Consider the following 18086-nt stretch of genomic DNA (forward strand, 5'->3'; position numbering starts at 1 on the left):
TGGCTCTGAGAAAATTGGATATCCACACACAGAAGAATAAAACCAGACCCCTGTCTCTATGTACAGAGATCAACTAAAAATGGATTAAAGAATGAAATGTAATACCTGAAAATATGAAAGTACTAGGAAAAAAAACAGAATAAAATCTTCAGAACATTGGATTTTGTGGAGAAGATCCCAAACATAGGAAACAAAACCAAAATAAGACAAATGGAATCACATCAAACTAAAAATCTTCTGAATAAAAATAAATAAATAAAAGGAGTGAAGATACAATCTATAAGAGAAAATATCTGCAATCTACATCAGACAATGGATTAATATCCAGAATATGTAAGAAACTCTACAAACTCTCAATTGTAAATAAATAAGTAACCCAATTTTAAAATGGACAATAGATTTAAATGGAAATTTCTCAAAAGGAGATTTGTTTTGTTTTGTTTTTGTTACTGAGGATTGAATCCAGGGCACTCAACCATGACTGGGCCATATCCCCCAGCCCTATTTTGTATTTTATTTAGAGACAGGGCCTCACTGAGTTGCTTGGGGTCTCGCTAAATTGTTGAGGCTGTCTTTGAACTTGCAATCCTCCTGCCTCAACCTCCCAAGCTGCTGGGATTACAGGCATGCAGCAAAAGAAGATTTTCAAATGATTAACAAGCACATTTAAAAATGCTTAACATCATTAATCATCAGAGAAATGCAAATTAAAACTACAACAAAAATGTTTCACTTTCACTATCAAAAAGACAGGTGTAGGTGAGGACTCAGAGAAAAGGGAACTCTTACACACTATTGGTAGGGATGTAAATTAGTACAACCATTATGGGAAGCAATAAAAGCATTAAAAACAAAACTATCTGCAATCCCACTATGGTGTATAGGCATCCAAAGGAATTTACATCAGTATGTTGAAGAAACATCTCCACTCCCATTGCAGCATTATTCATGAGAGCCAAGCAATGGAAACAACTGAAATGTTCATCATTGGATGAACGGATAAACAGACTGTGATACATATTCACCATGGAACAGTATTCAGCCCTAAAAAAATTAAATCTTGTCCTTTGTGGCAAGAACATGGAACATTTGTGACAACACGGACAGGACTGGAGATTGTTGTATGAAGTGAAATAAACCAAGCACAGAAAGACAAGTACTGTATGATCTCATTCATATGAAGTATATAAAACAGTTGATATCATAGAAGATTAGCACAGAATGGTGGTTACTGGAAGTCAGACAGACGGGGGTGGGTGGGGGAGAAGGAATGGGGAGAGGTTGATCAATGGGTAGTAAGTTACAGTTACATACGGGTAAGAAGTTTTGATGTTCTGTTGCTCAGTAGAGTGACTATATGTAACGACAATGTACTGTATAATTCTAAAAGCTAGAATAAAGGATTTTTTAAGTTTTCACCATAAAGAAATGATAAATGATGACATAAATTTATTTAACCTAATTTAAATATTATGCAATGAGTGCATATATTGAAATATTACATGGTTTCCTATTAATATATACAGTTTTATGTTTTTTATTTATTGGTTAAAAACAAATTTTAAAATGCCAATGTGAAGACCCTGTCTCAGTAACTTCATGGACTAAATGCCTTCCCATATGACCTTAATCATGTAAATTCACCTCTCTGGCCATAAGACCCATGATTCTCAAATAAGGAAAAGAGGAAATAATTTTTAACATATGATGTAAAGATTAATTGAAACAAAGCAATATAAAACTCTTAGCATAGATTTTACTGGATAACTATCACTAGAAGTATTATTTCAACAAATTGAAGAATTTGTCAAGCAAGAATTAACTCTTAAATATCCTTTTCAAAATTTAATGCAACATATAAATCACCTTGAGATCTTGTGTAATGTACACTCAGGTTCAATATGTGGTACTGGGGATTCTGCATTTCTCACAGACCCCCTGGTGACATCCATGCTGCTAGTCCATGAACCTCATTTCAAGTGTTCAGACTTTAGATCCCATTCCTCCCATATCCTACTGAGTCTAAAGACTTCCACAACAGAAACCTATAATGTTTCCAATCCCTTTCACTATTTAGATAAGCATTAAGAGTGTGGTACTATGAATTTACAGAAGTATCTGGTCCTTAGACCTCCACATGGGCAAATATGCATTGGTATAATTGTCCCTTCAAGTTTTTCCTTCTCCAATAATTGGCAAGAGCAAATGTGCCATAGTTTCTAAACATTGCCAAAAAAACCTCCTGTGCCTTGAATTTACCTAAGGCATAGCAGAAAGCATCAAAAAAGCTTTAAGGACTCAGGAGATTAGAATTCTTTACAAAAGGAAAATTCTTGCTGAGGGAGGAAAAGAAAAAATGTTAGAAGCAATTGTGACACACACAAAAATAAATGAAAAGAGCATGCAGAACTTCAGATTAGCTCCCCTGTAAAGAAGTAAGCCACATAAGGAAGGAAGCATTAGTAATTCTACAGATTCTGTATAGGACAGAACTCTGAGTTTGGGTTGTAGCATTGATAATACCAAACAATAAAACATTATCCTTTTCAAGTTTTTTTTCCACAGATAAATTCTCCCTAGTCAGAGCCACCAAAATGTATTTTAATCAGAACCGTATTTGTATATAAATGAGAGATAAAATATAGGCGAGCACTTTTTCTTTCTTTGCTCAGCTCATCATTTCTTTGGGGAATAGAAACATAATAAAAGAACACTGATTTCCATTAATTTTTTTTTCTCCTCGCAAGTAAATTTAGGAACGAGTCGGTGAACAATTCTCTACCTTTTCATTTAATATTTTTTGCTCTTAATTCTCCACCCAGCCTATTTCTAATAATAACAAAAGACTTGTGCAGTACATATATTAACATTAGTACATTTCTTCAGTGAGTGAAATGACATTATGTTGCAAATTGTTCAACTTCTACCACCTATCAGAAGCCAGAGAGTCAAATTCCAATATCAGCTATTTCTGGGTTATTCCCAAATTGCCAATGTCAGCAAATAAGGGTAGGTCAGAAACCACTGACACAAGTGATTCTCAGAAACTACTGAAGTGGGGCTGGGGTTGTAGCTCAGTGGCAGAGCACTTGCCTAGCATGTGTGAGGCACTGGGTTCGATCCTCAGTACCACATAAATAAATAAAATAAAGGCATGCTGTCCATCTACAACTAAACCAAGAAAACAAAAGAAACTACTAAAGTGGATTCAAATAACAACAACACAAACTTACTCAGGAGTTGCTCAGAGCCACCAGAAACAAACTTAACCTTAGGGAGTCCACTTACTATTAAGTGAAAAATGTTAAACTTTTACTAAAATACATCCAGAAGCAGAGAGAAAGAATACTACATATGCCAGCAAAACTCTAGCAGCTTTTCTCAAAAGTTTTACTTGGATTTGTTCTTAGAGAAGATGGGTGAAATGGCCAGCTATGGTCATTGACAGGAGAATATTTTTATAAGTGAGTAAAAGAACACTTGCCTCTAGCAAAAGATATTGTCAATTCCTTAAAAACTTTAATTTTTAAAAACTTAAATTCCTTATAAACTCCTTAATATCCCTTCCCTGTATAGCCATGGTGCATATATCAAATGTACTGGAATATTTATTTTACTATGGAGGTTTGCAGTCATAGGTCCAATAGTCACAAGAAATATTCCAAGGAGGCAGGGACCCCATCCATTATTACTATCACAGTTTTTACCCTGACCTGTTCCCTGATTAGGAAGGGTTGCAAAAATGCTAAAGGAACACTTCCTGTATGCCTAAAAACAAAAAGAAAAACCCTTATCAAACTTCTTAGATCAAGGTTATAGAAGACAACTTTCTCATGAATCTGGTGATGTTTCAACTGTTTTAAGTGATTGCACTAATCATGTATCATCTAATATATTATGAACTCATTGAAAACGAAAGCCCATTGCCAAATGATAGTAGGTTACTACAACAAGCTACTTGGAAACAGGGAATCTGAATGGGTAAGAGAGTCAACTATTTTATAGGGACTAGTACCATTTTGGTTTTTGGCCAAAACACTAGAATATGTCAGTGAGATGAATTGACAGGAGCTTTAATAGCACTTATTACACTGGATTTACACAAAGAGAAATTCAGACCCAGTGACTTAATAATGTTGATAGCATCATCCATCTTACCTGAAGAAAACGGCTAATCTACTTTAGCCCCGAGTTCATTAAACACTGATTTTTTTCCTCCCCTCTGTGGAAGAAGCAAGGTCCGAGATAAGTCACCTTCACCTAAGTATTGTGCACACCATTCCAACGACAGGCTATCTGACAGCCACTAAACAAGAAAGCATGCAAATAGAGAAGTCATGTATATATTGTAGAAAACAAAACAAAATAGGGATGGTGGAAAGGTTATCAACACATTAGTTGAGGATTATTTAATGTAAACTATTGAGAGATAAGTACTGGCTTGGAAAGAAATAAAAGAGTGAAAGAAACAGAACATGGAAAAAAGATTAGATATGCTTATAGAGAAGATGATGCAGTCTAACAAGATTGTACTTGTATGGTCTGGGCATTAAAGTGGTCACTGTTAGGAAACAAACTAGTGACTGGAAAGTTTGCGGAGATGGATAAAAATCTAAAGGAAGAGTCATCAGAGTTGACAAGAAGAACATTTCAAAGAACTTAGATAACTTGAAAAGTCTTTTTAAGACCAGCTGCAACAGGACAGGAGAGGATAGTTCCAATATCTAGGAAGAAATAAGATCTGTTGGTTTTCACCCATGTGATGGATGCATAAAGAGGATCTGAGTCACAAAATTGGCTTAAGACAGCTTTTCAGAGGCAACCATTCCTGCTGATACACAGATCATGAGAGCTACTGGCTCACATTATCCTTGGGCAAAATTCAGAACCAGGGTGAAATCTGAATTTGCAACAGTGATTCTTATGAGAACATTTACAGCATAAAGACAAGGTTTTTAAAAAGTGGCCATATTTTAAGATGTATATTAGTTAGCCTACCCCTTAACAAAAAATAAAAAGGAAGATAAATAATAACTAGTTTAAGATAAATAAATATTAGACCAATGATAACTAGTATAGGACTAACCTCAGAGCAAAAGACCTCTAAGTTTGATGATACTGACATCTGTTGAACCCTAGAAAGTGCAACTCCTTGAAACCAATCCATAAGGAATGACATGGTACTAAGCACCTTACTGTATACAAGGAACCCTTCTAAGTGCTTCATATGTGTGATCTCTTTTAAAACAATCCCACCAAAAAGTATAATATTGACATTTCAGAAGTGATAAAATGGAAGAGAAATTTGACCTCAACAAAGTCACATGCTGGTGTGAGGAGGAACTAGCATTTGAATTCAAGGAATCTGGCATCATAACTCAAGCACTGAATGCTTACCTACAGCTGCTTTTTATAAAAATCTACAGAATTGTGTGTTAGATTATCTTTGTGAGACTATTCCAACACTCAAATACAATCACATTTGTAAATCCTGGCACAAAATGTAAATCATTACTTAAATTTACTTATTGACAATGTTGTGCTATTATTTACATAAATTATGGACTTGAGCAAACTCTTAACATAAAAAGGACCCTCATCCACCACCCACGAAATGTTGTCGCTGTGCACCTTTCTTTTATGCTATTCTCACAACCATGTGTCAATGATGGTGATCCCTGTACAAAGACTAGTTTAGACTTTAAATACTGTAATAATATTTACAACACATTGGGGACCTATACTCTGTAGTGTTGGCATGACCACCCCAATTTAAGAGATGAGGAAATTTCCCTTGAAACAACTTATCTAAGCATCTGCAGAAAAGTGAATGAAGGAGCTGAGATTCGAACCCAGCACAGTCTAATTCTAAAACACGTGACCTTTCCATCTGAGCACATTGTACCTCAAAAAATAGGAAACTAACCCCTATCACTCTCACCATTTACAAAAATTCAACTCAAAATGAATCAAAGACTTAAATGTAAGACCAGAAACTCAAATGAGACTCTAAAAGAAAATATAGAGGAACCAGCAAGATTTTGGGGGAGATATGGGTGAAAAAGAACCCAGCAGCTCAGGAAAACAAAACAAAACAAAAAAACAGGAAAAATAAACAGATGGGAATGCACCAAGCTTAAAAGCTTCTGAAGAGCAAAGAAAACAATCAACAAGAGACAACCTGCAGAATGGGAGAGAACATTTGTATACTATACTTCTGACAAACAAGGAAGGCTGGGTTTATAGCTCAGTGGTAGAGCACTTGCCTAGCACATGTGAGGCACTGGGTTCGATTCTCAGCACCACATATAAATAAGTAAAATAAAAGTATTGTGTCCATTAAAAAAAGAATACATAAGGAACTCAGAAAGCTCAATAGCAAAAACACAAATAACCCAATAACAATATGGACAAAGGACGTGAAGAGATATTTCTCAAAATAAGGCATACAAATGGTCAACAGATATGTGAAAAAAAATGCTCAGTACTACCACCTAGTTCTGTGCCTTTTATATAGTGACTATATTTTAGAAAATATATGAGTGAAAGAATAAATAAATGAAAGTGATAACAAATAAATTCTTCTGTTATTTTTCACTGAGGGTCCTTTTACCCCATTAAAAAAAAAAAAGGTATTTACCCAAATCACTTGCAAGTCAGCAAGTGAAAACCAGAAATGCAGACTTTGGAACTCGTAGGCTATTTGTTCATGAATTACTGGCGTTTCCATAAATTCAATGTCCAAAACAAGTAAAAATAACAAAGTATTCTGTTTCACCACTGAACTGACTTCACAGAGTATTCAAGGGTATTTTCCTTGATTCAAAATATTAATTAATTTTAGTATTTTTATCTTGTCCCCTTTTACAATATTCTCTTCCAATCTTCCACTTGGAATCAATCTTTCTTGCTTCAGAACTCCCCTAGAACTCTGTCTTGTTATATGACAGTCCTCCTCATAGTCACTTATTTCATTTACCAATCTCCAAATCCCTTGACCAAAAGGTCCCTATTATCATTGGAGTTCCTCCTTCTACGCTCCATCTTCAGCACCTATCAGAAAGCAGTGTGCAGAGATGATGCCTGGTAAATAAATTGTTCTGGGAAAGAAGGAAAAAAATGTTGTGATTGACATTTTGCTAATGATTTCATTCCAATGTCCCTAGGGCTTGGTGAATGTTATGGCCTGATTAGAAAATGACACAAAGGTATCATATCATTTTTCTAGTAAAGGCCAAACATGGCTGCATTTAACCATTCATAACATTTAATCCCAAAGTGAGTTCAGAACTGATAAGAGAGCAACAGTCTTCCTTCTCATAAAAGCAAAAAGAATTTTATTTAGGAGAAATTAATCCACCCAATAAAATCTTAGGCAGGATTCACAGCCCACAAATATGACATGAAAATTATTCATTACTATTTGTGTTTCTAATTTGCTTAAAATACCCTAGAGGTGCTATTCACCTAGATTTCAGAGGATAAAGGAGACAGAAAATAATTAGTAAAGAAAGAAATTCTGATTCTATTGAAATAGTAACTGAGTAAGGTCCATATATTGAAATTACTAATTCTTTCAAGCACTTTGTTTAAGTGAGTTCAGTGTTCACTTTATGTGAAATGGTTCTGATAATGAAGATTTTGGGGAAAAATCTTTAGATTTTTTTTTGTTTTAATCATTGCATAATTGATTCTTTCACTGCAACCTAAATTTTTTTTAAAAAAAAGAACTATCTAAAACCCCAAAGGCTTGTGTTCCTGTCTCAAATGAAGCAAATATAATCAAATAAACACATATTTTAAAAGTATTTATTTACTGTTTCATTCATTCATTTGTAGAAAGAATCTAGAATTTTGGACTTCAGAACATAACGGGTTTGTAATCACCTATATTCATTCAATTTATAAGTGAGAGATTTTGATCAGTTTATTTGATTTCTCTAAGACGCCACTTCCCCATTGATTTTATAGATATACTAATACCCATTTCATAAACTTGGTTGAGATAGGATTCTATATAACATGAAAAACACCTATGATTGTCTGTTACATAGTAAAATAGTAATGACTCTCAGGTTTTTTTGTCCCCCTCTTCCAAGTTCCCAAATTCTCCTCAGCTAAAATATGAAGGCAGGTAATAACTCTCAGGACTATGTTTAAACTCAGAAAATTGTGTCCCCAGTGCCATCCATTCATTCTCCCTCCCCCTTTACCTATGCTCTTGGTTAGGTCCTGAAGAAGCATTACACATTATTTTTACCTTCATCCCCAAACTAGTATGAGCTTCATTTGTTCCTTATAAATGGGTTTTTGCTAGTCTTGTAAGCCTTCCAAGCAATTAGAAGGCACATTAAAGTCTTGCACCAGAAGAGAAAGCTAAAATTCAAAAGCATAATAAAATGAAGAAACAGCATTATCAAAAAGAGAATATTTGCCTAACATCACTACCATCTACAAACTTTTCACTACCGTGGATTATTAATTTAGCTCTTTGAGACTATACCTACTTATCTGATTAGGATTCCATTAGTCTTCAATCCATTTCAGGGCATTTTTTTTTCAGGGGTGAAAGAGCAGTGAATAAATTGAGTCTAGATGTTCTTTTGGACATAAAGAGCAACCAGAATGTAGACAATACTGAGCAACTGCCCGCTAATTGGCAGATTATTTCTCATGTTGAACTAAAGCAGTGGATTATTGGGCAAGTCTGGCTAATTAGTCACTTGTCTCATTTGTATACTTAATGATTTGTGTGTTCTCTTCTGTTTTCATTTACTCACTTCTCTGTCCAACATTCATCTATTAATAACCTGATATTTGTAAACCATAGTGGAGAATATATGAATATGGAAACTACTTCACGGACATAGAACCAGTTACTGTCAAATAGGGTTCCACACGTGGAATTTACTTCACTGCAGTGATTGTCTTGAAATTCTTAATAATTTTATCTTTGCGTTTGTATTTTATGAGTGAAATCAGATGGGGCAATGAAGCATGTATTAGGGACTCAGAGATTCAACCTATGGTTCCACTTCCATCTGCCCTCTTCAGGATGGGTTTTTGGCCATCTGTTCTATTTCCTAGCAACTTGGACTATACCCTTCTTGCTCATGAACACGGACTGTTGCTCTTCATTCCTAATGAGGGCCTATCATGAGGGTAGAAATAATCAGAATTGGGCATACAACTAAAAGCAACTCAGGATGAGGCATGGCAATCTCCCCTTGAATTGTCAGCATCAAGGTGCTTTAAAGGACAACTTGATGAAGGCCAGCCACTTATTCCATCCTGATACAACTGTTGCAATAAAGTCTAGGGAAGTTTACCTGAACACCATGAGTTGAAGTGGCAAGTTCATGGGGAAGATAGATGCCTGACTCAATTTCCAGAAGCCTACGTCTGGCAACTGGCAAGACAGAGAATCGTCTACTTTTCTACTTTGCTTTCAAATGAGGATTGGTTTTCAAGTGGGGATTGAATGTAAGCAGACATCGTCAGAGACCAGAAATATACCGTTTCTGTAGTGGAACTCTGATGAGATTTTCTAAGACCTTTTCTATCCCTTTATTTCTCTTCTCATCTCTTATTGGGCATCAATAGGTACAACTTCATTTTCTCCCTTTTGAGGTCTCTCCTTAGTTCTATGTATCTACTGTATTGGACAAAACTTAATACAACCCTTCATAGGCAGTTCACATACACACACCCATATGGTTCCAAAATGGTAGGAACAAGCTTTCCCTAAGGGATTGTGGAAATTATAGATTCTATAATAGCTGTCTTCAAAGAAAAGTTTTATCCACCCCCTCTTCTCAAATCTCTGAAAACTCTTTTTTTTTTCCATTCTTAATCTAGCTGAGATGTTCAAAGTTACTAGACAGCTTTATAGCATTTATTTGTGCCTCTGTGTATAGGTAGAGAGAGTGGTTCCTATCTCCAACTCATGCAATTCTCTTAATACTTTTAGAATTAGTGCCATAACTAAAACCAAGGGAGAAAGGGTCACACTCACAGTCACAGTTTACACAAATGATTTGAGTTAAGAGCAATATAGCATTTGGGTATTCAATGATGATGCAGGAAGGAGAGAGAGGAAATTCAAAAGCATTACCATGGTTCCCTCCAGCACTTTACATTTGTGCTATATGGTGGATCAAACACATTGGAAAATTTGCCTTAACAGATTAAATGAGAGATAAATAGAATCAAAATTCAGCAGATGAATTTTCTATAAAGTCTTCTCTTTTTTTGTCTCCCTAGTCTCCATCCAAAAAAGCAAAAGTTCAATTTTGCCTCAAACATATTGTCAGCTAAGTATATTTCACTGTGTGAGTCTGTCCTTGATTACAATGCAGCCAGCAACTGGCTTAGCTTGGGGGTCACAAATAGCATTTTCCAGAAAGCAACAGAAATATGAATAGGAACTCTGACCATTCTCCTCGAGTTCCTATCCCATTTCTTCTCTGCATAATGCAAGCTTCCTCTATGGAAGGGCCCATGGGTATGAGCTAATTTGCACGGTGGCCTTAGAAGGTACTATTCTAATTGCCTCAGCTGAAATCCATTTATTTTATAGCCCAATAAAATTCTGTGTGCAATGGTAAATAAAACCATGTGGACATGGCCTCAATGCACGGTTCTCTGGGTTGCATTTGCAGCCCATGATAAATTAAGGAGGAGAATAAAAAAAAACAAAAAAAAAAAGTGCAAACGGATGTAATTAGCTGAAACGGTATATTTCTGGTCTCTGACGATGTCTGCTTACATTCAATCCCCACTTGAAAACCAATCCTCATTTGAAAGCAAAGTAGAAAAATCTTTGTAATACAGATGGACCTCATTTGACTGGATGTTGATGTGCGAAGACACCTTTATACATTAAATTGCAGTGTTGACTTCTGCACTTGAAATTTCATTTTGTCATTTTTAATCACAATGAGCAAATGTCATCCCTAATAATAACCCTCTGCTTCTCTATAATGCCTTTCAACAAAGGACCTGAAAGCACTTGTGCAAATATTAATAAACTGAGATTCACAACAACTCCCAGAGGCGTCTGTATTGCAGGCTGAAAGGAAGCCCAAAGTCATAGAGTGACTTTGCTAATCCACACAGGAAACTGAGCTCAAGAAAGAGAAACAAAGACTATTATTCTGGTTTAAGTCAGGCTCATCTCATTCATGTTCACCAGGCATTTTTTTTTTTTACAATAATCTGAAGTTCAGGGAACAAGGAATGAGTGAAGGGATATTTAGGCTCTTTCTGAGATTTACATTAATTTTTTTCTTACTTATTAAATACCATATATATGCAATCCAACTTGTCCCTTGCTGTCTATATTCAGATACCGAATAGCCCTGGATGTCTAACTGGCATCTCAATTTTCACATGTTCAAAACCAAATTCATGATGCCTTCTTCCAAAACCTGCTCCTCCTCTTTCCACCTTCCCATTTCAGTACTTAGCAACTCTCACTTCTCATTTACTGGTCCCAAAAACCTTATAGTCATTTTTGACTCTTTCTTCTCTCTTACCCCAGTTCAAAGTATTTGTGAATCTTGTTAGATCTACTTTTTGAATAAAATCAGACTCCAGACACTTTTCATCATTTCTTCCTGGGCCTATACCACCATCACATCTAGCCTGGACTACTGATGTAGCCTCCAAATTTATCTTCCCATTTCCATTCCTGCCTGCTTGTCTATGTTTTCACAGCAAATAGAGTGGTCCCTTTGAAATGTGTGTCAGTTCTTTGCTTAAAAGCTTTCAAAGATTTTTCAATCTCATTTAGAGTAAAGTCTCAAGTCCTTGCCACAGCCTACAAGGCCTCACATGGTCTGGCCCCTAGTATCTCTCTGATCTTATCTACTGCCACTTCCTCTTCCTCCTTTAGTTCCAGTCTGTTTCTTTTGTACTCCTCAAATAAATCAAGCATGCTACTACTTCAGAGCCTTCCTAATTGCAGATCTCTTTGCCTGAAATGCTTTTTCCCCCCCCAGATATCCAAATACTTATTCCTTCCCTTTTATAAATCTCTGTTCAAACATCACCTCATCAAAGGGGTCTCCCCCAACCATGTTATATCACGCAGAACCATCCTCCACATCACCATAGGCCACCAAACCCGTTTTATTTATTTTCATATCACTTATCAGCACTGGCACCAACTTCTGTTATCCTTAGGTAAAACTGACCATTATGACCAGAGACACGCCTTCCTTCTATGATTGCAAAAATTCTCCCCACTTTCTTCTTCTCTAGGGATACCTGGAGACCCTCTCATTGTCTTTTGAAATGCCACATACTTTCTTCTACCTATAACTTCCTCCATGATACTCAGAAATCTTAAAATTCATAAAATTCACAAGAGGAAGTTCATGAGTATGAAATATGTAGATCCTGCTACCTGGCCCCCATCATTGGTAAAATGGGCTTTGGCATCTGAACTTTGAATGAAGAGGGGTTTTCCTTGAATACAAACAGCAGGGTAATTTCATATCTCAAATGCCCCATTAGTATCTCATGGGCTTGCCTGAGAATGCAATATATTCTAAATCAAAATATGAAGTCCTAGATATTCTTTCAATATCGGCTCAGGTACAACTTCCTCTTAGTAGCTAACTATTGTTATAAAGTATATTACTTTAAATTAAGTGGATTTTTTGACTGATACATATTAATTATATATAACATATACACATACATAATATACACACATATATACACACATATATAGTATATATATATACACACATATAGTATATACACATATACAATGTATATATGATTCAAAATATACTATATAATAGTAGTTTTTAACAATAGCTCATCAGTCCATGGGTTGTCAATTTAAATTGGGCTCATCTAGGTGGTTCACCTGTTCTCTGGTGGGTTCCCTTGAGCATGTGCCTCATCTTCTCCTATAGATTTGCTAGCTATGGGCTGTGGGCACAAGGACAACAAGACACATGCCAGTCACCCTTCAACAAGCTACATCTAGCTTGTTCATATGACAGAATCAAAATTCCAACAGAAAAAGTGGAAAGATGCAAAGACTTTGAAGTCTACTCACATGTAAGGCCTTGTTTTTAATTTATTCTAATCAGTTATACATGACAGCAGAATGCTCTTCAATTCATTGCATACAAATGGAGCACAATTTGTCATTTTTCTGGTTGTGCATGAAGTAGAGTTACACCATTCATGCAATCATACATGTACCTAGGCTAATGATATTTATCTCATTCCATCATCTCTCCTACCCCATACCCACTCCCCGCTCCTCCCTCCCCTTTACCCAATCCAAAGTTTCTCCACTCACCCCATGCCCTCTCCCATTATGGATTAGCAACCACTTATCAGAGGAAACATTTGGCCTTTGTTTTGGGGGGATTGGTTTATTTCGCTTAGCATGATATTCTCCAACTCCATCCATTTACCTGCAAATGCCATAATGTTTTAATGCTGAGTAATATTCCATTTTGTATATATACCACAGCTTTTATCCATTCACTACTGAAGGGCATCTAGGTTGGTTCCACAGTTTAGCTATTGTCAATTGTGCTTCTATAAACATTGATGTGGCTGTGTCCCTATAGTATGCTGATTTCTAAGTCCTTTGGGTATAAACCAAGGAGTGGGATAACTGGACTTTTGAAGCCTAATCTTGCAACTGGCACACCCTTACTTATATCACTCCCTATTTGCCAAAATAAGTTATAAGGCTAGCCAGATTCAAAGAGTAAGGAAATAAGACTTATTAATTGTAGGGGCTGCAAGATTATATTGCAAATGATAGGGATACAATGAGAATGAAAAAATAGGTATATCTTTTGGTAATTAATCTACCACATTTTTTGATATTTTACTTAAAACACAATTAGATCCCTTACTTCTATGCTTTTCTATACCCTGTGCTTACCTCTATTACAAGTAGGGATTTTTTTGTTTGTTTGTTTTACTGTTTTGTTTTGTTTTGTTTTTCTTCTTTGTCTCCAAGGACTGAGAGAGAATACCTTGAGGGCAATACTTATATAGTTTTGGGAACACATATTTGTTTAGAAAATGTTTATCATATTAAATTGATCAATAGTAATAAAGGAACAAATTATAGATTATTTTACAAAGACCTTTTTGTTCTTACCTTCTATTCCCTCTCTTATCTGCACCTAATCTAGTGTTATGGTTTGGATCTTAAATGTGTGCCAGAGGTCATTTATTAAAGATTTGGTTACCAGCGGATGGTACTGGTAGAAAGTGATGGAACCTTTAGAAGGAAAACAAGTCATTGTGGGAATACTCTTAAAGGGGATATTTGGACCCTGGACCCTTCCTCTCTCTTTTTACTTCCTGGATACCATGAGGTGATCAGCCTCCTCTACCACATGCTCTTCACCATGATGTACTATGCTTCCACGGGCCCAAAGCAACATGGCCAAGCATCCATGGACTGAAACTCTAAAACTGTGAGCCAAAATAAATCTTTCCTCCTTTAAGTTGTTTATCTTAGGTATTTTGTCACAATGATAGAAAACTAACTAACAACACATCTTGATAGTGACTAAAGGTAATAAAAAATAATAAGTAACAAAACAAATAAAAAAAATAAGGAATGGAAACTCAAACAAGCTAAGTTCAATCTTAGGTTTTCTGATTTTTTTAAAGTATAAAATATCTCCTACTTACAAGGTGAACATTAATATTGAACACAGGCCAAGGTATCTCACAAAAGAATAGACAAAAATCTCTCAGAAAAAAAATTATGTAAAAATTATCAATAAAAGATCAGCATGTCAAATATTATAATAAATACAAAGCATAACATATCATGACCACACAGAGTTCAACACAAGAAAATCAGTATGCATGATTCACACTATCAACAGAATATAAAATAATAACCATTTGATTATCTCAATGGGTCCAGAAAACTCATTCAACAAAACTCAGCATCCATTTTTGATGAAAACTCTCAGTAAAGTGGGATCAGATAGGAACTTAGTCAACTTGATAAAGGATATTATATAAAATGAATAGTCTACTTCATACTTTATAGTAAATGATTGGATTATTTTCCTGATAATGTCAAGAACAAGTCAAAGGTGTCCAGTCACTTCTCAGCAATCTCATGGTGAGGTTCTATCCAGTATAATAAGGCCAGACAAGATATAAAAGGCATTGTTATGGAAAAGAAAAATTAAAATTGCCTCTATTCGCAGGAAACATGATTGTTTAGGTAGAAAAACTCAAAAGTCTTCAACAACTTATTAGAACTAATAGGTAAGTTCATTAGGATATCAGTTCAATATAAAGAATGATTATAGAGCTGAATAATTATAAGTTGAAACTTCAAAAACAGTGCCATTCACAATCCTACCATAATAGAAACAGGGAACAGGGCAAGTTGAACAAACATGTACAATATTTATACAGTAAAAGTTTCATAATATTGATGAAGGAAACCTAAATAAAGTGAGCAATATGCCAGGTTTATGAATCTGAACAGCCAATATTGTTGAGAATTTGTATTCTCCCCTAGATTGATCTATGGATATGACATTATCTTAATCTAATAGACCATCAAAAGTAAGAAGCTTCTGCTCTTTGAAAGATAATGTTAGGGAAAAAATTATAAACTACAAACTGGGAGAAATATTTAATATATATCTGATAAAGGAATTGTACCTAGAATATGAAAAGAATTCTCACAGCTCAATAACAACAACAAAAAAATACATACATGGAAAAAATATATGAACAGACATTTCATCAAAAAAGAGGTATAGAAAACATTAAGCATGGGAAAAGATACTCTACACATCAAATTTAAACCACAATAATTGCTACATGCCTATTAGAATGGTTAAAACACAGAACAAAACTAAAGCAAAAAAAAAAAAATGACAAGATTTGATAAGAACATGGACCAAATGGAGTTTTCATTCATTATTTGTGAGAAAGCAAAAATGGTACAATCACTCCAAAAAAACTACTCAACATTTTCTTATAAATTTAAATGCACATTTACCTTATTACCCAATCATCCCACTCCTACACATTATCATACATCTTAACAAATGCCTATGAAAGTTAATAACAACTTTACTCATATCATTAAAAAGTGAAAAACTTAGCCATGTACTAAATAATGAATTGATAAATAAAGGGTTTTAAATCTATGCAATGGACTACAACCGTGCAATAAAAAGCAAAGAATTACTAACACATGCAACGAATTAAGTACATCTCCAAAAGGATTTCATTAAATGAAAGAAACCAGATGCAAAGACTATACGCATTATAATTTCATGGAAATCATATTTGCCTGTTGCAAAATGCTAACTAGATCAGTAGTTTTCAAAAGTTGGTATTGAAGACGACACTGACTATAAAAATTTGGAAACTAATGGAAGTATTCTACATCTTGATAGTGATGGTTGCTACATGATTGTATAGCTTGTGTTTGTTAAAATTCATGGATCTGTACACCACATTTTATTCTTGTTAAATATGTCTTACTAAAGCTGACAAGGAAAGGTAGTAATTGGTATGTGTATAGGGGAAATCATGAGCATCGTTTTTCTTCTTTTTCTTTTAAGAAGTCAGTGTTGAAAGACTTCAGGCCGAGGAGCAGGGGCACCAATGGTTCAGCCTTGGAACCTACAGTACAGTCAATGTACATTTAATGGAATTTGGATATAAAGAGTAGAAGCTATATGTAGGGTATAGTTCCCACCCTTCATGTAACTGATGAGATGAGATTTCTCCTATAAAATCTTGGAACTCAGGTTGGTATCTTGTATAAGAGTGCCATACTTTGAAAAAGTTGGCATTGGTCTGAGAATTGGTCTGGTTTTCCATATTCCAAATTAGAATAGCCTTCAATGGAGGCTTTTGAAGCATTTGGCTAAAAGACTGGACAACTGTAAATTTTAGTTACCAACTTTAACTGAATTGCATAATTTACCATCTAAATGACTTCACCTAAGTTTCTTTTCTTTAACATAGCTCTTCAGAAGCTCAGTTTCCTTTGTCAAAACTATAAAGAAAAATATCAGGAATCAAATACAAGATACAAAAGATGTACTTAGTAGAATACCTAGCATCTAGCAAGTATTCAATAAATTTTAGCCTGAAGAAAAGGAAGAACCACTTCTATAAATATGTTTAGTTGATGCTATTGTTAGCCGTCTTCAAATGAGATGCATGCTTGATTTTTTAAAAATTCTAAAAAAAAAAAAAAGTCTAACTTACTTGAAACTGTAAAAGAAATTGGTAGATACTGTTTGCAAACTTAAAACTCCAGTCACAATATGGTATAAATGAAAGAACAAATGAAGGTATGTTTTATAATTGGTAAATTTGAAAATGCTAAATTGAAGACTGCTAAAAATTCATGAAGTGTGTTTAAAAAAAAAAAAAAAAACACCTGAACAGCTAATGACCTTGTAAACAGGCACAGGGTAAGCCTTAAATACTCAAAGTTCCTGACTAGAGAAAAGAAAAATCAATTTATTAATACTGTGAAGAGCTTGTATTTCTTGTTCAGTGCTGTTCTTGTAATCCCCCATATTCTACATCCTCATCAAAAAGTTATTCAGATGATTCTCCAAATTAATTGGTGAATATACAATTCTGGAAAAGAAGAATGTTTTAAGGCCATTCCAGTGCCTTAGAGCAATAGTTAGGTTTCAGATTTTTTTTTCCAATTTGGAAGAAACTTAAAAGAGATTAGTTACTGACAGAAGTGGGGAGAAAATTCAAGGAATTTACAGCTTTGAGAGTCTAATCTGTAAGTCCCTGCAGTATAATTTCATGTGTATTATCTCCTTTTAATTCTCAGAACAATCACTAAGGTATTTTCTTTATTTTACAGATAGGGAAATCAAAAGAGGCTTAATTTGATCTCAGTAAAAATAAATAAATAAAATAAAAACTGTAGGTGCTTCAAGTAATGTCAAAACAGATGACGTCAAGCAGAGACTAGACTCCTTAAAGAAAAGGGTTTCCCTTGGGTCTGGCATCTTAGTCCACCTTACTGATAAAGGAGAGGATTCAACAGCCTATAGCAAATGAACTTACAC

The sequence above is a fragment of the Marmota marmota genome, unplaced genomic scaffold, assembly GCF_001458135.2.
Source record: "Marmota marmota marmota unplaced genomic scaffold, marMar, whole genome shotgun sequence".
Taxonomy (NCBI): Eukaryota; Metazoa; Chordata; class Mammalia; order Rodentia; family Sciuridae; genus Marmota; species Marmota marmota.